Source organism: Bactrocera neohumeralis, chromosome 4 (assembly GCF_024586455.1).
Source record: "Bactrocera neohumeralis isolate Rockhampton chromosome 4, APGP_CSIRO_Bneo_wtdbg2-racon-allhic-juicebox.fasta_v2, whole genome shotgun sequence".
Taxonomy (NCBI): Eukaryota; Metazoa; Arthropoda; class Insecta; order Diptera; family Tephritidae; genus Bactrocera; species Bactrocera neohumeralis.
In genome coordinates this window covers 18,822,556-18,844,888 of record NC_065921.1, presented here as the reverse complement: position 1 = coordinate 18,844,888, position 22,333 = coordinate 18,822,556, and the positions used below count along the sequence as shown (strand labels likewise).

Genomic DNA, 22,333 nt, shown 5'->3' with positions numbered 1-22,333 from the left:
TCTCTATAATTTTTTTTTTTATTTTTCTCTCCATACCCTTTTATTACTTTTCTGAGTATATTTCCTCGCACCAAAATCTGATTCACTACTATGAGCCACAATTAGCAATGATTTCCATGGTCGTTACGTTGAGGTGTGTGAATGTGACTATGAAATTCGGTGTGAAAGGACCACAAAATGCCAATTTGCACCAACTTAAAAGAAATTACAACAATAAAATTAAAACTGTGAAGCGAACTGTGAAGCTAATATCCATATGAAAATCTACATATGAGCACACACACATGCATATGTCTATTCTACACTTTTATGCTTCCAAAAAGCACAACCTTAACAAAATTAACAGTAGATTGAGAGTCGACAGTTATCTCTGTCGGAAAAAGGTAGCAGCTGCATTCCGAGCAATAAAATTCAATTACAGCACGAAATTCAAAATACCTGAGAGAACTGCCGCAAGCAAAAAAAAAGGGGTTCTCGAGTAAGACTTGTCGGGCAAAAAGCGGAAACGCACTGGCACACAGACATTCGTGCGTATATATCAAGATATAGCGTTAAACCCAAGAACAAGCGTGGTTGAGCAATTTTTCGTGCAACAAAAGCAACAACCACATAGCAATGAAATGCTGAATGGCGCAAAAACAAAACCAAAAGTGGTACAATAAAAAAAAGTACCGAATATTGAAAATGTCAAAGCGTTATTGCACTGAGTGTACATGCAAATACAACAACAACGCATTGACAATAACACACGCATAAATGTTGACACAGTCGCCGACACAAAAGGCAAACAAGCAGTTGAGGCTCTAGAGTTGTAGCAGCCAGCCAATTGATGCGTGGACCTTGCATACCTCGGCATACACTGCTGGGCGATTTTAATTGAAGTTTTCATTTCATTTAATTTTGCACTGACAACGAGAACTCCTGGTATGGTATTCTGCGTTGTCTCTTTCTGCTTTCCATTTAGGTTTATATACCTTTTGTGAATTTGTGAAGACAAAGCCGATAAATTTTACGAATTAAAAGAGGTTTGCGTGCTGCAGGGTTGCGCAATAAGTATTAATGGAACGTTGCAGGCATTTTGCGACCTTCTTGGAGTTAATATTGGTTAAATAAAACATAAATTTATCACAGCTGTTATATATTGATTTTTTTAAGCACTTTTCTATTAAAATATGCAATATTCAAAACAACTTTAACAAAATGTTGCCTACATTTAGGCGCTAAAAAAATTGCATATACCAGCAATTTAGACAAGAAAAATACGTGAACTTTCGTTGCACTGAAGCTTACGCCTTCCAAGCTATATTACCCTTCACAAATACAAATTATTCTTTAAGAGAACTTGCTTTTGGTTGGTTAGTTTGTATGGCAGCTATATGCTATACTAACTCGATCTGAACAATTTCTTCGGAGATTGTACCATTGCTTTAAAGAATAATACAAGCCAAATTTCTAGGCGATATCTCCACAAATTAACAAGCTTTCCATTCAGGAACTTCATTCCGATCGTTCAGTTTGCATGGCAGCTATATGCTATAGTGGTTTAATATCGGCGATTCTTACAAATAAACGGCTGCTTGGGGAAAAAAGGACGTGTGCAAATTTTCAGATCGATATCTCCAAAACTGAGTTATGGACTAGCAAACATACTATATACCAACGGACATGGCTAAATCGACTCAGCTCGTCATGCTGATTATTTATATACAAAATATAAAAAAATTTCACTCAGTAATACAGCTACATTCAGCGCTTTCTTTACATTTTGTTTGGTCTTAGCAGCATCTGCTTTTTTTCACAGATTAGAGAAGCTCAGTTCCTAATTTAACTTAATGCAACAGAAGGTGAATTGTGATAATAAAGGTTTATGTTTCACCAAGGAGAAAGTTCAAAACTTAAAATATGCATTTAATATGACTACAGTCTACTATATCAACATTTATTTGGCGAAGCTTTGTTTGTGTAGACACTTTAGAGTTCCATTCATCAGAATCATTTCAAAAAAGTGAAGTTTCGTGAGCTATCAGCAGAGTAGAAATAAACAATAATTCATATCTCAGAATCTGCCTCAAGCTCACTTGCTAAGTTTGAAAGCTAACTGATCCGAGCGCAAAATCGCTACCATTAATACTTCCCAAGATATTCGGCTTTTTAAGTAAGGCTGTATGAAATTTTCATGGATTTTTTATTACATACCATCTATGAAAATTCCATATAGCCTTACTTAAAAAGCTGAATATCTCGAGAAGTTTTAATGATAGCGATTTTGACCTCGAACCTTTTTTGTAGCAAATAAAATTTCCTACAAGTTTGTCATGAACATTTTTTCTGTAGCTCTTGTCATTTACGAGATAAATACAAAAAATGCGAATTTCATGGGAAAAATCAGATTTAGAGCCCCGTACTACATCGCCGGTGTGAGTGACGACTTTGTTGCACTGGGCACTTTTGTAGAGTGAACAATTCTGAGAAATATGCGTCTAAAGTCAAAGCGATGCCATAAAACACCTCTGATCTGTAGGAATTTAAAGATAAAAAATCACGATTGTAGTGTATATTCTATGGAAAATTTTTACATGCCTTGGTCCAGTTCTTAATTTTAATATTAAGGGCTAAAATTTTCAGTGAATTCTTTTTGGGGTATTTCCAAGGAAATTTCGTGACGAGATTGAAAAAAATGAATAGTTAAAAAACAACACCCTATTATACATACATATATACTTCTATTATATTTCAATTAGTTCTAATGGATTTTGTATTAAGATTTTGTGGTTGTGAAGCTGATGAAAAGTAAATAAGCCTAAGTAGCTGCTTCCACAGTCACACATAATTATTTTATAGGAAAATCTTGAATAATTGAATCAATCAATCAGAAATTTATTTTTCGGGCTTAAATTTTACTTTTCAGTTCCTATTAAAATATTAATTAACTAATTATCAAAAAGCCCTTTATCAGTACTAACTGCAATAAAATGAAGCTGCAGTGTTTCTAGGGAAAAAAATTCTAAACACTATTGTTTAATATGAACATAATAAGGATTTTATTTTATTATTATTTATTTTATAATTAATAATTATAATAAATTTATCAACAATAAGATTAGAGAGAACAGTGTGCATGAAAAACCAATCGAAAAAAACACATTTAAAAATATTTGTTAAACATTTTTAGTAGAGCACTTTGATAAAAAATGTTCGCTCAGCATTAAAGTGCACAAAAACAATATTAACCCATTAAGGGATCGGCTCAGTGTGACCCTCTGAAAAATCACTGATTTTAGCGTTTTTTTTATGTTGTAATTAACTGATCGTTCCGGCTTTTTTTTATAAATAAATACATTCATATAGAATACAAAATGATTTTTTTTTTCATGTTTATTTTTAAAAAGGCCTAGGTGCAGCTTCCTTCTGCCATTTCTTAAGCAAAATTTAGCGTTTCTGACGTTTTTTGTTAGTCGGTTAACGCACTTTTATTGATTTTCAACATAACCTTTGTATGGGAGGTGGGCGTTTTTATTATCCGATTTCTTCCATTTTTGAACTGTATATGGAAATGCCTGAAGGAAACGACTCTGTAGAGTTTGGTTGACATAGCTATAGTAGTTTCCGAGATATGTACAAAAAACTTAGTAGGGGGCGGGGCCACGCCCACTTTTCCAAAAAAAATTGCGTCCAAATATGCCCCTCCCTAATGCGATCCTTTGTGCCAAATTTCACTTTAATATCTTTATTTATGGCTTAGTTATGACACTAGGTTTTCGGTTTTCGCCATTTTGTGGGCGTGGCAGTGGGCCGATTTTTTCCATCTTCGAACTTAACCTTCTTATGAAGCCAAGAAATACGTGTACCAAGTTTCATCATGATATCTCAATTTTTACTCAAGTTACAGCTTGCACGGACGGACAGACGGATGGGCAGACGGACGGACGGACAGACAGACATCCGGATTTCAACTCTACTCGTCACCCTGGTATATATAACCTTATATCTGACTCTTTTAGTTTTAGGACTTACAAACAACCGTTATGTGAACAAAACTATAATACTCTCCTTAGCAACTTTGTTGCGAGAGTATAAAAATTTTCTTCAACGCTTATATTTTCCTAAAGAACAATAAAAAAAGAATATTTTCCTAGATGCTCTAGTATTTCTGAAAATTATTTAAATATGAAATTATAATAAAAATTTCTCTGAAAATCTGTAGAAGGATTATATAGAAGCACACCTTCATATGCAAATGCAAATAAAACAAAACAATTTGCGAAATTTATTTACAGTTGCATAATTACCATACAAAACTTTCAATTTTCTAAATATTTTTCATATATTTCCACACAAGTTTTATTTACTACAATTAAGAAATTGAGAAAATTGCTGTCTACATTTGCGAAATCAGATTTGTCATTCATAGACTACGTGCATAGTATAAGAACGAACATGTAAATGCCAGGCATTTGCAACGGTACGGCTTGCATATTTTAATAAATATTACAATAATCCTGCCAACTTGACTCCTCGACACACCGAAATATAATCATGCACTCAACCACGCAGCTGCCCTCATTTTGCTTACAGCTCACAGTTCAACAAATTACCGTTGAAGAATGCAAAACATGCACAATGAACAAATACAAATAAAATTGCAAACAAAAATGTTTAAATTTACACCGCAAATGCAGTTGCATAGTTGCAGGCGCCCACAGCAGTCAATCGCAGCAAAACTGCATGTTTGCATGTGTATGTGTGCGTAAGTGTAATTTTACTTAAACATGTGCGTATAAATATACAATTACTGCCAGGCTGTGGTGTCGAAGGGCGCACAAGTTGCCAACACAAGCACAGCAACAACAAAGGCAATGCATAATTTGAGCGCCGGTTGCATGCTATGAGCGTCTATACATACATACATATAGCAATGCTTGTAGGAATATTTTTGTGCAGCCACAGCACTGTACCCACGCCCCACTACAGCACACTCACGTGGCTGCGTATGTGTGTGTGTGTGTGTTTATGGCGCGTGTGTACTCATAAACGAATTTGTATGTGTTTTGCGCAACCTACCGACATCCGGCCATAATGCAGTGATTGTTGACTGTATAAATAAAATTCGTATGCATGAAAGTAAATACTCTGGCGTGGCGGCGCTACATGTTGCATGCATAAATATTGGAATTTCCATTTTATGATAAAAGACTGAATGCCCGCCGTAAGACAATGCTTTTGCGGATGGAAATGTGTAGGAAAATGTTTTGGAAGTTAACACCAGCAGCATTTGTAAATAATTTGATGCTGGTAAAAGTAAATAAAAGATAAATAAAATATGTAAAAATGCGTGTACATTGTTTAATTAAATTGCTTGTGCAATAAATTTGCAGGCACGTGTAGTTCTGAATTTATTTGGCTTAAAAGAAAACTCTGAATTTTATTTTAAAATATTTTTGGCCCAAAAAAGTTGGTTAAAACATTCACCACAATTTGTAAAGAAAAGACTTTGCACCTAAATGTAGGCAACAATTTTCGCAAAACAGTGATGGAATTGAAATTCTGAAATTATTTCAAGATATTTTTGACCACAAACATTCGCCACAATTTGGAAGAAAAATAATTTGCCCCTAAATGTAGGCAACAATTTTTAGAAAACGATGTTGGAATTGAAATTCTGAAAAAAATTCAAAATATGTTTGGCTCAAAAGAAGTTGCATAAAACAATTACCAAAATTTGTAACAAAATTAGATTTGCCCTAAATGTAGGCAACAATTTCCTCCTAAATGTGATGGAATCCTAAATCAGTGATGGAATTGAAATTCTGAAATTATTTCAAGATATTTTTGACCCAAAAACATTCACCACAATTTGCAAGAAAAATAATTTGCACCTAAATGTACGTAACAATATTCGGAAAACGGTGTTGGAATTGTAATTCCGAAATTATTTCAAAATATTTTTGGCTCAAAAGAAGTTGGATAAAACAATTACCAAAATTTGTAACAAAAATAATTTTACCCTAAATGTAGGCAACAATTTCCTCCTAAATGTAGGCAACAATTTTCGCAAAACGGTGCTGGAATTGAAATTGTGAAATTCACAAATTAAGCTGTAACCGAAATTTGTATCAGAGGACATGAACTAATTTCGAATACATTCGAATATCTTTCTCAATGTACATCGAATTACTCTTGCGTGGACGACTCGCTCAATGAACTAGTTATATTATGTTCCATGGCAAGTCCCTGGATAATTTTTCGTCGCACACAATTTGGAAATCACTGAACTGAATTTCAAACACCTTAATACCTTAAAGTATTCAGCCAAGGGATATTTTCGAAACAAGGTTCCCTAGCTTTTCTGGCAGTTTTAAACGGCTCAGAGAGTGCATATTTGGTGTATGAGCGGCTCTCATCGGCCTCATTGGCATATCCTGGGCATTATAGACAAAAGAAACAAAAGCACTTATTGCCATTTTGCTTCGAAGGTCCCTCAAGGCTCCGAGAACCTAGTTTTGAGACGTTGGCCAAACATGGAGACGCTGAAATTATCTTCTGTATCAACTTCAACTGAAAACGCAGTGTCGCAGAGACCACTTCTGACGGCTTTTTCTCTGCTCACATGCCGATGAGAGATATGTGGACGAGGAGAGTCACGCAAAAAGCTATGAGGGAAGTTGGAGTGGAAGTTTTCTGCCAGCAGCTCCAACAAGCTTAATTGTAGGCTACCGGACCACTGTAAAGGATTTCAGGCAGAACTTGTGGCTATTAAGATAGCAGTAGAAGTTATACTCCGAAGTGCAGCCTCTTCAATGGAGTTCACTTCAATGTCTTCAATGTGTTCACTACAACAGCAGAGAATACTAGCATTGAGCTCCCTAATTGTCTCAAAGTGTGGGCGCCTGGCTATAGCGGTATCGCTGGTTACTGCTAAGGCTATGAGCTAGCAAGAGGGGCAGCGCTTTGCCCCGCCCACAAAGGAAGAGATACAAATTGGATCTTCGTTGTCATCTTGTGAACTAACACTAGACCTGACGGACGACGACCAGCCTCCGGGTGATTGCGAGATTATTTTGCCGTCAGCAGTCTTACCTTCGGCGAACTAGCAGACATAGCATTAACACATTTTTTGATAGGCTGAAAGCACTTTGGCGATTTATGAGGATTCACAACGGATCGACGTTCTAAGCTGTTCAAGTGGGATCCCTGCTAGCATCGACATGTTAACCTAATCTACTAAAGTTTAATCTAAAGAATCGGTTGTTGTTAAGAGCCACTTCAATCTGAAGTTTTAATAAAATTTAAGTTTAAAAGACTTGCTGTGCAAAATCACCATAAAAGATTGTGTGATTTTCCATTTATTGAATACGTGTCGAACCTCTATTTTTTACTTTGAACCTCTTTCACAACTAAAACAAACTTATGTGTGTTTAAATAAAAACAAAAAGCTCGGAATGCATTTCAATAAATACTCAGCCAACTATGTTGACGCGCGCTAAAGTGATGTCTACAAAATAGCTTATTCAATATAGTGTTGTAAAAAATGAATAATATTTCGACAGCATAAACATATTTTATATTTAATAAATTGTACAAACAAAAATACTTAAAATCCTTAAACTCAAAATCAAAAAACAGTTTACTATGGTTTATATTCCTAACAGAATTTACCATAAAGTAAACAACAATTTTTTAATTAAATTCATAGCCGCTATAGCTGCCGATATAAATTGAAAAAAAAAAAACAAAAATAAATAAATACTAAGCACCAACACTCAACGTCGGTCAAGTATTTATGAGTATTTGCGAAATTAAATGGACAATAGCGACCGCCACATATAAAATATTCAATACCTCAACCGACAATGGATAAATTGCCAAAAATAACACAACAGAATAGACCAAAGTGGTATTTGTATTTGATTAAACAATGCAAGTGGGGATTTATGGAAACAACTTAAAAATAAAAAATTCAAATTTGTTATAAAAAATGAATCGCCATCAATAACCACTAATAGTTAAACGCAAAAACGTTTACAGTACGAAGAGTAAGCATGTGGGCTTATATCGCACTTGTTAAGTTAAAGTGTAACAACTCAAAATTTGAACATTTTCAGTAGAGACGAAAAACTGTTTCCGTAAATATTAATAATATATTACAAAGAAAAAAAATGTAATTGCACATCATTAAAAATAATATAACCGTTGTTTCACGAAAATAACAAATTTTTGAGTTATTAGAAATTTTTTTATATATTAACGCAAAAATTCAAAATTTACTTTATGTGATACACTAACGAACCAATTTAATAAAACAGAGACAACTAAAAATGTAACTCTTTATGAGTCGAAAGAAGTCATTTATACGGTTTTTTTAACGAAAGATACAAATCACTGTACGATTTTTTAGGTAGAGATATATGCACATTATTTTCTTGCAAAAAAACACTTTAACTTAACAATGCGATATATAGTATGTAGTCTTATGCATTTACATATGTATAAACATATATGTATGTATGGTAAGTAGCCTTGTATGTCCACACATGCAAGCAAACATATCGGCGCGCCTTCNTTTGGTATGCAACGATATTTATTTGTTTCCCATATTCAAATATGCAGTTTCAGTATATACATATGTAGATATTTATATGGCATAAATATACATATGTGCTGCAGTATCGCATGCGCTTATGTACACGTTTTTCGGTGTGTAAATATGTCAAATACAAAAATGTGCAAGAAAAAATGCGAGCTATTTATTGAGAGGCAATCGCGCGTTAATACTGCGCAAAACTATACGTTTTTATTTTATTTATAGGCAATAGCAATGTGCAGCTTTAGAGGGTTTACTATTAAAAAAATGTGGTAAATGGAATTATGCGGTGAGGGCCTAAAAAAATTTTGTGGTTAAAACAATTGCTTAAATAAATAATAGAATTTATCAGAAAAGTGAAAAATTACAAATTTTTCACTTAAGGAAGAATAAAAAAAGAAATAAGGGGTTTGACTATTTTCAATACAATCACTTATATACAAACAAATATATATATCATCGAGAGGCTTTATATGTTTTATAATGATCCAGAGTGAGTGATTTTATAATATAAAATTTATTACTATGAAATGAGATGACAGCAAATTAGTTATGAGACCAACAACAACTCGCAGATTTCATGTTCAATGTAATGAACCCAAGCACAGCGTTTGAAAGCGGTGTAAAATTTTGGATAAACAATACAGGTTGTACCATAACTTATGTATGTCAATATCTTACTGAAGTTTTTCGCAACAATGTTGCTAAGGAGAATATTATAGTTTTGTTCACATAACGGTTGTTTGTAAGTCCTAAAAATAAAAGAGTCAGATATAGAGTTATGATGAGGCTGAGTCCGTCCGTGTTTTTGAGTAAAATTGAGATATCATGATGAAACTTTATTATATAATATTTATGGGCAAAATCGAAATGCCACGCCCACAAAATGGAGGATGACATTTATGGCCCCGCCTCCTATTAAGTTTTTTGTACATATCTCGGAAACTACTATAGCTATGTCAACAAAACTCTACAGAGTCGTTTCCTTCAGGCATTTCCATAAACAGTTCAAAAATGGAAGAAATCGGATAATAACGACGCCCACCTCCCATGCAAAGGTTATGTTGAAAATCACTAAAAGTACGTTAACCGACTAACAAAAAACGTCAGAAACACTAAATTTTACAGAATAAATGGCAGAAGGAAGCTGCAACCAGGCTTTTTTTAAAAATTGAAAATGGGCGTGGCCTCGCCACTTATGGACCAAAAACCATATCTCAGGAACTACTAGACCGATGTCAATGAAATTCGGTATATAACATTTTCTTAACACCCTGATGACATGTACGAAATATGGGTGAAATCGCTTCACAACCACGCCTTCTTTCAATATAACGCTATTTTGAATTCCATCTGATGCCTTCTCTGTATAATATGTAGTACATTAGGAACCAACAATGATAGCGGAATAAAAGTTTACACAAATACGGTATTTGAAACATATGTATGTAAATGACGGATAATGAAATCTCGATAATCACTTTATCATGCGAGAGTATAAAAGGTTCGGTGACACCCGAACTTAGCCCTTCCTTACTTGTTCAGATATTGAACTGAAATTTTGCACACGTTTTTTTCTCCCCAAGCAGCTCGTCATTTGTCGGAATCGCCGTTATCAGGCAACTAAATAATATAGCTACCATACAAATTTATAGATCCAAATAAAGTTCTTGTATGAAAAACTTTTTTTGTTGAGAAGTTAACTTCAACAGACTTGGTAAAAATCATTAATCAAGGCAATAGTGTAAGCTGCCGACAAACTGTGCAAATCGGTCCACTTTAGCATATAGCTGCCATACAAACTGATCGATCAAAATCTAGTGCCTGCATGGAAAACTTTTTGTTTGAGACGATATCTTTACGAAATTTGGCATAAACATTTTTAAAATTTTTTCACAATTTTTATGATATAAGAAATGTATTTTCTCACTTTCGAATAAAGTACTATTTCCAAACTAATGTCTTTACTCTTTATTTAAGCTCCAAATGTCATCAAAAAAATGTGTACTATAGTTTAATTTCTTAATTTAATCATAATAAAGCCACCACTTACCTTAACTAACTATCGTTCAGCAGCATTCATGTAGGTAGTTATACAGTGAGGGTGTGCTTGATCACAACATCTATTTTTTGCATAAATCTTTAACACCTTGATAGCCTGCAAAAAAACAATTATAATAATAATAAATTATAAATTTGCCATAAAAAATTAAGCACACCGATACATATAAAACGTGCATATAATTTGTATAGAAAGCTGCAAAAATATTTCGCTGAGTGCACTCGCCCAAGCAGTGTACTTAAAAAGTCACTCATACGCCACCGCCAATAATATTTATGCTCTTGTTATTGTGTGTGCGCAAGTATGCGCTTATGCTATTATCTGACTATGCCGAGCATGCCCGAGCACTTGTTATGCCTGTAACCTCCATAAACATAACGCCTTCTCATCGAAGTACTTAACTTTAAGTAGCCACAAGCATCAACATGTGCACAAACACACATACACATGCATAAGTGGCGCAATGGAGAAGTGCTTCAGAAGGAGAAACGAAATTCCATTTTACTTTGACATGCAGTTCCGAGTCTATGTGTGTGCCAAAATGCATGCAGATGCACCAGCAGCGTTGGTGGACGTTCCCGTTATGCACTAAATGTGCTTACTTATTTGGAAAATGAGCATTTAGTGTGATTACAAGCACAAAAAGTCTGTTCGCCGCACCGAAATTGCAAGTCAAAGGTTTACGATGCAAATTTTCCACATGAGCGAAGGGAAATTATTTTAAGAAAGTCGCTTAAAAATGCAGTGGAGAAAAATAATTTGGTTGGTATGTATATAGAAATCATCATTTTTATAGTTTTACTAATTTAAGCATAATATGTATATTAAATTTTAGTACAAAAAATTATTGAAAGTATATAAAAGGGTATTCGATTCGCCATATGGTATCTGCTCGCTGTCTTTCAACGCTGTTCTATCGTCAAAAAATGTATATGAGAAAACAGTAGCAAAATCAACGAGTTGAATTCGTTACTCACTAAATGGTTATAACCGATCTCTTCATTGTCATAAATTTTTGTTAGCAGCATGTGCTGCCATTATGTTTGCACATTTGGTAGGGTTTGTTCGATTCACAACTCTCTAACCCTTGGCAAGGTCGTTTAAGTCATCTATTTTATTTAGAATGTATATGCGTTTTCTGCAAACTCCTAAGACAGTATGGAACTCCTTGTAACGTTACCAAAGCACACATTTTTATTCAAATCTCATTTGGAACTTGGCAAATGACCGTCAGCAGTGACGGAAAAAAGTTTAACCTGTCACTCCCAACTGAGCCAAAATTATGCAGAAATTATGTCCGATGCTATAACCGCACATAGTACCTTCGATAATCTCCTAAATATAAAAGATAAATGTTTTTTAAATCTTAACATTAATGCATCGCTAAAGATATCCAAAATATAGGTAACTCATGCTAAATAAGTTTTGTACTAATAAAGTCGTAGTAACGTCACTTTCTGGTGGCGACACATACCCGCAGAATAAGGCTGACAAATCGAGAACGCTGCAGGAAATGTCTAGAGCAAGGCACCATGGACACAATGGCAAGACTACGTTCTAAACAACTGGGGTCCCCACTGAAGGAGTTATCGATAGTGAGGCCGCAAAGTCTGTTGAAATTCGCGTCAAGCACAGACATTCTAAAGGATGACAACTCCTAATGGACCTAGCAACTAAACTCCATCTGGTATCGGGTTATTGGCCTACCAGATTACCTTAACCTAACCTAACCTAAAGTTATATTGTCAACTGAGAATTCTTAAAGGTATATTTGAAAGAAGCACATGTTTAAACACCATAAACTCAAAACAATGCCCGTCGAATAAGAATCAAAGAATTGAACAATTTTTAGTATTTTCTTACTTCGCTGATCTGCTAATTGAAGTCAACAGCCCCACTTCCTCAAAATGGTAGATTCGAATCAGAAGGAGCTCATTATAACTGTATACACCCGTTCATTGTGAAACATTTTGAAAGAAGAACCCAACTCCCAAATCCAAGTCCATTGAAGCTCAAATATAACAAGCTATGTATTATTTATTGTTGTTTTACTATGCTGACTTAATGCAGAAGTCTTTTGACATGCCTGAGCTGCACTGAAATGTTTACAGAAGGCTTTGTAGTGACACGAAACTTCCTTCTATGATGCTCCTGTAAAGAATATGTTTCACGTGCTTCGCTCAACTTATGGTCTATAAAATTCGCCTACTGAGCGTACTATTCGCAAAACCATCACCCACCTTGAGACCCAGAATTCATTATCGAATAATATACGACTGAATAGACCACGTCCAGCATCCAGTGAAGAAAATGTAGCAGTCGTAGCTGAGAGTGTACAGAAGACCGTGGAGAGTCGATTTGGCGCCTCACGCAGCAACTCGGACTGACTTTTGGAACGACTTAAATTGAAACGTACCAAATACAGCTTGAACTGAAGCCGCTCCACCTTCGTAAGCGTCATCGCTTCGTTCTATGGGCTCTTGAGAAGTTCCAAGAAGATCCGACGTTTTCGAGACAAATTTTATTTAGCGATGGGGCCCATTTCTAGATCAATGGGTATGTAAACAAGCAAAATTGGGACGAAAAGCAACCTGAAGTGATTCAAGAGCAGAAAAAGCAGCGTTTGGTGTGGTTTGTGAGCCGGTAGAATCATGACCATGAAGCCATGATAACCGACTATTTGATGCCTGAAATTGAAGCTCGTGAACTCGGCGACATTTGGCTTCAACAAGACAGATGTGTGGACAATCCTACTTCGATTGAGGTCTGAGAGCAAAACATCATGCGTGTCATTCCCCAATTATCAATGGAAATGCTCAAACGAGTCATCGGAAATTGGACTCAACGGAATTTGAAGAGATAATCTTCAAAAAATAAATGCCAAAGAATGTTCTTTCGAATGATAACGGGTTTTCTTCTTCGATAGCACTTAGTACCACATAAAATCCCTTCTTTTTCTAATTTTAGAAAGGTGGACTTTAACTTTAATGTTGCCTCATTTTATAACACTCGTTAGTAAAACATTTTAGGGAGCCAACACTCTAACCTTTACACACTGCAAGTTAATGAGTATCTAGCGCTCTATTGACGACATGCCGTTATTACTCAACAGCAAGCATATTTATGATCTCTATTTATTTGCACCCTAACTTTTTAACACTTTTTACGAACTCGCAACATGCAAACACGAAAAAAGGAAGAAACCAAAAAATTGGATTTTTATGAGTTTTACGGTATTGCCACATAAATGCTTCCTTAGCGCGTTCACGCTAACAACACATAACATAGCGCCGCATCACAGCACATCACAGCACATCACGGCACTTCACCTTATGCTCCTTGTTGGCGCTTGGCTGCACATACATTCGCGGGCGGAAGTTCAAATTGTGTAGCGTCGGTTTTATATGCGAACGCATCGTTGCTGCCACGAAAGCCATAAAAAATGTAATCGCCCACTAAAAAGGCGATGGCGGAGCAAAAGTGCATAAGCGGCAATGCAAACGATTTATGTGAGTGTTGCTGCAATAAAGGTAGGCATTATAGCGGCTTGCGCACTTAGTCTGGCGATTTTGTGTTTTTGTAGCACGTGCACAACAAACAACAAGAACATGCGCTGGCATAAAATTTTTACGCTTTCTAAATTTCTGATTTACAACTGACGGTGGCGTGTTTGGCTGCATTTGGTGGCAGTGAAGTCGAATTTTTGGTGACCACTACATAAGTGTGTAGTTGTTGTAAAAGAAATAACGGCTATTTCATGGCATGCAACAAATTAAAAATGAAGTGGTATGAGGAATTAATTACAGTTTTACAGTAGTTTTTGTTTTTGTTGGCGTTGATTATTTGTTGTTTTTACAAAAATTTGTTGGAGCTGAATGTTTTCCACCAAAAAAAAACAAATTAACTTAAATTTACTACACATGACCGCTCTTCAAAAAAAAGAATTCCCAGGAAAGGAATTGAGGTATGTAACCGGTCAATAGGTCAAATGAAAAGTCCCCGGCCTGATATCCATATGATTTTTAGTTAGCCTTAACCTTAAAAAGGCGCGGTGGACACCCAGAAATGGTTGTTAGCGACGAAAACTACAAAATTATCCACAAAATATTTTGAATGACCAGTCCTCAACGTACCAGCTATTCTTTCGACCTTTCCGAAAACCAATGGTTTTGCTTGCAGCTTTCCGTAAGCAGTCTGAAATGGCGTCCTACAGTTCCCTTATATCCTGTTGCGGATGAGTGTTCTCAGAAAGCTGGAGTGCAAGTCGATTCGAAAACCGTTTCGCTGTCAGTTGAGATAGTAACTTTTCGACGTCGTACCTTCCCTGTATTTGTTGACGGGCGTGCTTTGCAGTACAATGACGAACGCATATCTTTGCTAGAACAAAATAGTGGTCCGAATCGATGTTACATCCTCGGAGCGTGCGTACGTCAAGAACACTAGAGACATGTCATCCATCTATGACAAGATGAGATGAGTAGATGAATTTTCTTATGCTGGAATCTCATACTACAGATAACCATATTTCCGGCCCGGCGACATCGATCTGCCTCAACCCATTTGAGGATATTTCATCATGGAGTCTGAATTTACCGACCGTTGTGCCAAAGATACCCTCTTAGCCCACACTGGCGTTTAACCCGCCAAACACGATTTTGACATCGTGGCGGGGACAACTCTCAAGCCATCTAAGCGCTCCAAGCGCACTTAGAAGGCATCATTGGTCACATCTTCCTTCTCCTCCGTCGAGCGGGGCGCAAATCAGTATTATCATATTATTGTTCAAGATAACAGGCACTCTAAAAATATCAACTGAACTTTTGATCATATCATTCACGAAAATTGGATATCAGAAAGCTTTGTACAAAGTGGATGCTACGCGAGCTCCCTTTTGACGAATAACAACAACGAGTTGATGCTACGCAGCAGTGTTATGAGATGTTCAAGCATAATATAACTAAGTATTTGCGTCGATATGTGACAATGGATGAAACATGGCCCCAACACTTCACTTCAAAGTCCAATCGACTGACATGCGAGTGGACCGCACACGATGAACCCGAAAGCGTGGAAAATCTCAACAGTCGGTGGACAAGGTTACGCCGTCTGTATTTTGGGATGCGCATGGAATAATTTTTATTGACTACCTTGAAAAGGCAACGACCATCACCAACATAGCGTTACTGTACAGTTTGAGGTAGGAAATAGCCGAAAAACTGCCGCATTTATAGAAAAGAAAAGTGCACTATCATCAAACCAGTGCACCGTGTATCTGATCAATGAAAACAATGGCAAAATGAATGGGCTGCGAATTGCTGCCGCATCCACCATATTCTCCAGATTTGGCCCCCAGCGACTATTTCCGGTTCTCAGATGTCGAAAGAATGTTCGCTGGGAAGAAATTTTCATCGAATGAAGAAGAGACCGTCGAAACTGTGGCCTATTTTGAAGCAGAGAACAAATCATAATACAAAAATGGTATCAAAAAATTGAAGGATCTACTGATTATAGGTGTATAACCCTTGAAGGGAACTATGTTGAATAACGAATAAACGAAAATTGCCAAAAATAAAAAATTGTTTCATTATGGTAGGCCGGGAACTTTTTCACATTTTCTAAGAGGGTTGGTAAAAAGATCTAGGATTTCCCAAAGAAAAACAAAAAAATAGTGGCTTTTGGCTTAAAGTACACTTGGGACTCCTCAAAAACATTATTCATAGGGAAGCATAGCGAAAAAAATCATTCCCTGTCTAATCCGCTGTAGCATTGCAGCATTCATATAAGTTGGCTTTATTACGCGCACTTTAATGCACAATTCTAGCCTCGTTCTAAAGAGAAAAAACTCAACATTTCTTCACGTTCAGTAAGCTTCTAAAACCGCTCAAAATACCAAAACACCAAAACGAAAAACTAAAAACTCCCTTGCCACCCCACTCTAACTTCGCAACCCCAGCTAAAATCCCCTTTGTTGAAACTTTAAGCCAAAAGTTAATCAAAGCAATCAGCTGTACAAACTGACAAATTCATATTTCTGCACGCCATAACACTAAACTCCGCTCACACTCACCATAGTAATCATGTAAAAGTCTCTGTCCCGCAGCTGCTGCATCTAAGGCATTAAGTAATTTCGATACGACGTGTCAACAACTCCAACGCACCCAGATGGGGTTGCATGAAGACGATAAGACTAATGTTTTTCGACACTGAACTCAGAAGGGTTCGCAAGATGCAAGACGCAACATTCTTATGCAATTTTCCCTTAGCTTTCATAAGTGAAATGCACTGCATATTTCATACCCGTACTCGTTAGACAAATTGTTGTAGCTTCAGTTTATGCTCCCTAATTTTACCCATGTAAAGTAAATTGAAAACCTCAGACACCAAAATGTGATCAACTTCTCCTTTACTGTGATCAACCAGTGTCTCTAAAACGACGGTGAGGATCAAATACTTGGGATATCATCGGCGCTTGAGTGAACTATGTAAGACTGCTTTATAGAACATGTTGAACGTATGAACCAAAAGATTGATCACAGGAGATGTAGTAATCTCTTTGTCCTCAGTAAGGCTAAGCTCTCTTTAGTTGTGGGGCTTTTAATAAACCATTACCCTTTTGGCGTCCTCAGCCACACTCGGATATCCTCACACACTTTGATTTCATATCGGATCACTTAGATCTTGGAATCGCCAACCGAACTCTGGCGGCTGCTTCTCTGACAATCACGGAGCTATGGTGGGCAAAGCTATTGAAGGAGAGGGCAGTTAGAATGAGTCTGCTTGGAGTGGTTTACTGTCAGGAGCTCCAGCTTCAGATTTCCTGACTATTGCAGTGTCTTCCAAGCCGAACTAATGCGCCGCAGTGCATACTCCTTCAGAGAAGTGACCATTCACTCAGATAGCAGAGCGGCGTTACTAGCCTTGAACTCATTTACAGTGCGTTCAGGGTTGGTCAAGGAGTGCCTAACCTCGCTATCAATAGTATAGAGTGTATTTGTGATAAGACTCGTAGGGGTGCCGGACCATAACGGAATCGCAGAAAATTGTAAAGCTGATGAGCTAGCAAGGAAAGGCACCTTAGAACCGCTATCGGTTGAATGGGAGCAGGTCGGTGCTCTCGCATCCTCGTTCTACTACTACTAGACAGCTGGGCTTCGCGGAAGCAAAAATTGCCAAAAGAGTGAGGTTCAAAAGTAAAAGTCGAACTATCGAAATGATATTTTTATTTTAGTAAACATAATTTTTAAGATTTTTTCCTTTTTTGGCTAGTCCATACGAAATAACTGTCCAAAAAACTCAGGAACATAAAAAAAATTTATAAAAGGATACGAAAATCTCAAGAAAATTGTTCATCACTTTTGTGCTGACTATGAAATACTTTAATCCATAAACCATATTTTTTGTTTAATTTCGAAACTTTTTTCACCACTCATTATCCCTACATCCAAAAATTATTGCTTAAATATTTCAATAAATTAAATTAAATTCACGAAAACCAAACAAAGCGCTTTCAATCAAACTTAAAGTGTGCAACACCGCACACAGCTGCCGTTAACAGCCACACCACAACATGTTGCGGTGAATTTCATGGAAATCACCACAATCACTTTTTGGCATATGCTCACAACAAAAAGGCAATAACATTTAAGATATTTTTCACGCTCGCCCGCTTAAACGGTATTATTATACATGCCTTGTGGCAAAGCACACACACACCCACCCACCTACACCAAACAACAACAACACAGCGTTTGATGTAAGCACAAGTTAGTTGAGGTCAATTTATTTGCCACAGTTCGGCAAAACTTGGCGCGTCGCCAGCTGATGGACTCGTGCAGAATTTTGACTTTGTTTGGTGACAGCGGACTCCACGGCGTGTCAGCAACAACAATAATTCGACAACTTTTTATAACAATTTTCTCAAAATTTATGTTCATGTTATTTACCGTTATGTACTTGTTGCCCGCATGCCCTTGACAATGAAATTCAATTTCGTACATAATAAATAACTGTAGTAAATATAAATGTGTGTGTATATGTAACTAACCTTTGCCATTTCTTCTTCTTTTCCTTGCAGGTATGTATTGGTGAATTTCCGGTGAGCCATTCTTTACATTTATTACAGGAGTTTGGGTAAATATTTTATATGGAGTGAATAGTGGCACATAAATTTTCGATATTTTCTCGGTGATTTGACATTTTTAACACAGTGAGATGACAAGTGGTTTGGAAATTTACGGGGAGGTTGTATTGAAAAATGTATATCAAGGTTTTCAAATAAAAATCACACATAATTATATTTATTTATATCCAAAATATTAATATAACGTTAATACCAGTCACCAATGCGATTTATATTGTAATTATATTCAAATTAATGCTTTCACACCAAATGGTGATACATACATACATTAGGGTGGGATAATTTACATGGAACCAAAAAAAAACGGAAAAATCGTGTATTCAGGATCATTCTGAACAACTTTGTCTAAAAGACTATGGATCTACAACCGGTTTCGAGACAGCGATTGTTAAAGCGAAGCCTTTTAGGGACCATAAAAATTTGTGTCAGTTTTTGAGATATTCGAATGAAATTTAATACGTAGGTGCAATTTGATTTTCTATTCATCATATGTCGAAATCGGTCAGATCGGACAACTATATCACGTATCTCCCATACAACTGATTACTCAGATTTTTTAGATTTTTTGAATTTCGCCTTAAAAATCGCTCGAAACCAGTTTAAGACCCACAGTCTCTTAGGCAAAATTGTTCAGAATGTTACTTAGTACATATCCCACAAACACGATTTTATGGAAAAAAATCGACCCGCACTAATCTACATATAATATCAATATTCATATGCATTTGTGACAATTAATGCTTCAAATTAATGAGACAATGAAATATATAGCTTTTAAAACAATTTATCACACACTTTGCTCAATAATTACAAGCATCAATAAATATTAAATACCCATTATTTATCAATCTGTATAGTATATAGCACACGCATGTCCACAAAGTATTTGAAGAACTATTTTTATTGCATTTACGTATGTGGTGCTCACGTTTTGGCTTAACGCCAAATTAGCTGTCTAAAAAGTACATATGCACACACACATACGCACACGTACATATACTGCTTACTGTTGCTAAGCGAAAGTAAAAACAAAAGAGCTTAAGGTTGGCATTTTTGTATTGTTTTTATAGAACTTCAAGCAGACAGCGACGAAAGCAAATTTTTGCGTGTTTTTAAACGCACGTACTTTTGAAAAAATTTACGAAATTAAATGCGAAAGTAAAGTTTATTTTAGACTGCAGTGCAGCAATTTCGGATGAACTTGAACAAATCGTATTGTGATTGTGAGAAGCATTGACTTAAATTGTGGTCAAAACCCCTTAATTTCACACAAAAGTGCATATCGTCACCGAAAATGCGAAACAACGTATGTCAAAAAGATCGAAATTGTGTTTTTTATTGCTTACAATTCACTACATCATATTACCTATATGTATGTACATATGTGGCATACAATTTTCAACTTCTGCTGTCAGGTAACCAATATATAACCGTTTGATAACCAAACCTCAAACGTTTTATAACCGCTTTATAGCAAAAACTCAAATTTTGTTTTATGAGTGGTCCCTACTATAAAGCCTTTTCTTCGCCGTTATCATGAAAAAAAGCGAAATTGACATTGTTTGCTTAGGATTATATGCAGCATAAAATTAACAGCCTCTGTTGTCAGTTATAACCAATATGTAACCAGTAAATAACTGTTTTATAACCACATTATAACCAAAACTTAAATTTTTTTTCAAAATGAGTGCTTTCTCTATCCTATGAAAAGTGATCTTACGTTATTTTGCATTTTAGGTGAGGATAGGTTAATAAAAATAAGAAACGTAGCAATTAAAATAATTTATTATGTTTTTCAAGTGCACAGCGGGCCATCAAGTGGTCGGAACGTTTATTTTGGTAATTAAGCAGCAATACGATTTTTTGGATTTTTTCTATTTTAAATAACTATACAATCTTTCAAATCTACATATATATAGTTGATGGTAAATATTTGTTTACAGATTACAATGCAGATAATCTCTCTTTGCCAATAACTATTATTACAGTTATTATTATTTTTTCGATAAAAACAACGGTCGCCTCGAGCAAAATACGGATTTTTTCCAATAATTTCCTTTCGATATAAAATTTAAATTTTAATTAAGAAAAATCTATTTTTGGTTCAAATTTTTACAAAAAAAAAATAAAAATTTTGCTGAAATTTGACGAAGCTTTTAATAGTTGTAATTGCAAAAAAATGCATTCGCACATGTAAATTATGTCTCGATGAAGTGTGTAAAATATCGTTAAGATTGATGGGATAGTTCGCGAGGAATCTTGACAACCGACTTTAACACCACAGTTTCGAGAAAAATACGTTTAAAGTTTTAATTGAGTACAGATATATAGAAGACCTCGAGTGCGTAACTTTTCAAGACTGTATCTCTAAAACTATTACTCGGATCAATTTGAAATAGTAAGAAAATATTCTAAAGATTTTATAGAAGTAAATATGACAACAAAAATAACGATAACCCATGTTACCCCATAGACAGCTGATCTTATTTTAGCTTGGTCATAAACCAATTTCAAAGTTCTGAACAGTCTGATCTTTGAATAGTTTTATCTTCCCAAAACCTTTTTCCGTTTGAAAAATATTAACTTTAATCATCATAATTCTTCGCAAACTGCTTGTTTTAAGACACATCTGAGGCGTGAAATGATGAAAAATATAATTTTAACTTTTGCCGATCCGATAGTCCATACCTTTAAGAATGCCATACTTCAGCTCCATCAGTTAATTTTTGAGAGCGCTTTTCTCAAAATAAAAATTTAAAATTAGCTTAAAAACAAATGATGTTTATCACTATCAAATTTTCTCCTGCAATTTGTGAACATGTTTTTTAAACAGTTTGATCTTCCCAAAACCTTTTCCGTTTGAAAAATATTAATTCCAAACAACATTATTTTTCGCAAACTTCTTTATTTAAGGGGCATCTGAAGCGTGAAATACTGAAAAATCTATTTTTTTTTTTGTTTTTGCATATTCAATTGCCAATACCTTTAAGAATAATAAGGCCAGTGGAATATGTAGCTTCTCATCCGACTGAAGGCTAGGTATTCGCATAGATAATGTTTCAGCAACTCATCATCCTCCGCGTACGCCGATTCCGACGAATCCATTATTTCCATATTCTGAAGGTGGGATCTTAATAGTAAATGCCCTGTGATGAACTCTTCCATGTTGCTAAGCTCTCTATTGCCCAAAAATAGAAGCGTTTTAGTCTCCCCACCATCAACACAACCTCAAAGTAACTTTGTGGTGCGACCTTGGTTTTTGTGTCCCAAGATCTGAGGTGTTCCTCTAGGGTTCACTCCTTCAAACAAGCCTTAAAGAAGCTGAATGAACTGAATAGCCTCGGGGAGCTTAGAGGGATTGTGTCTCCGAGCGGCCCAACAGGTCTGCCTTTCTATTTCTTTCTATTCCTATATGACCAGGTACCAAAATAATATTAACTGTGTTTCCTGCTAAAATTATATTAATTGCCTTCTTGCATAACCTAACGCAATGAGACTTTGTATTGGCAATACGGAGGGCCTTAATTACCGCTTGGTAATCCACCAGAAT

At 35.8% G+C, this 22,333-nt stretch overlaps 2 protein-coding genes across 5 annotated transcripts in view; one reads left to right on the top strand and one right to left on the bottom strand.

Moving 5' to 3' along the window:
• Window positions 1-22,333, top strand: part of LOC126757345 (sodium channel protein 60E) — a 268,245-nt gene that overhangs the window by 138,285 nt on the left and 107,627 nt on the right. The window lies entirely within an intron of this gene.
• The window catches only part of LOC126757364 (mitochondrial thiamine pyrophosphate carrier-like), a 150,579-nt gene that overhangs the window by 68,211 nt on the left and 60,035 nt on the right, over window positions 1-22,333 (bottom strand). For both annotated transcript variants that reach the window (XM_050471215.1, XM_050471216.1), the window contains one exon: window positions 10,635-10,739. The gene's annotated coding sequence lies outside the window, so the exon portion shown is untranslated. The remainder of the gene's footprint in view (window positions 1-10,634; window positions 10,740-22,333) is intronic.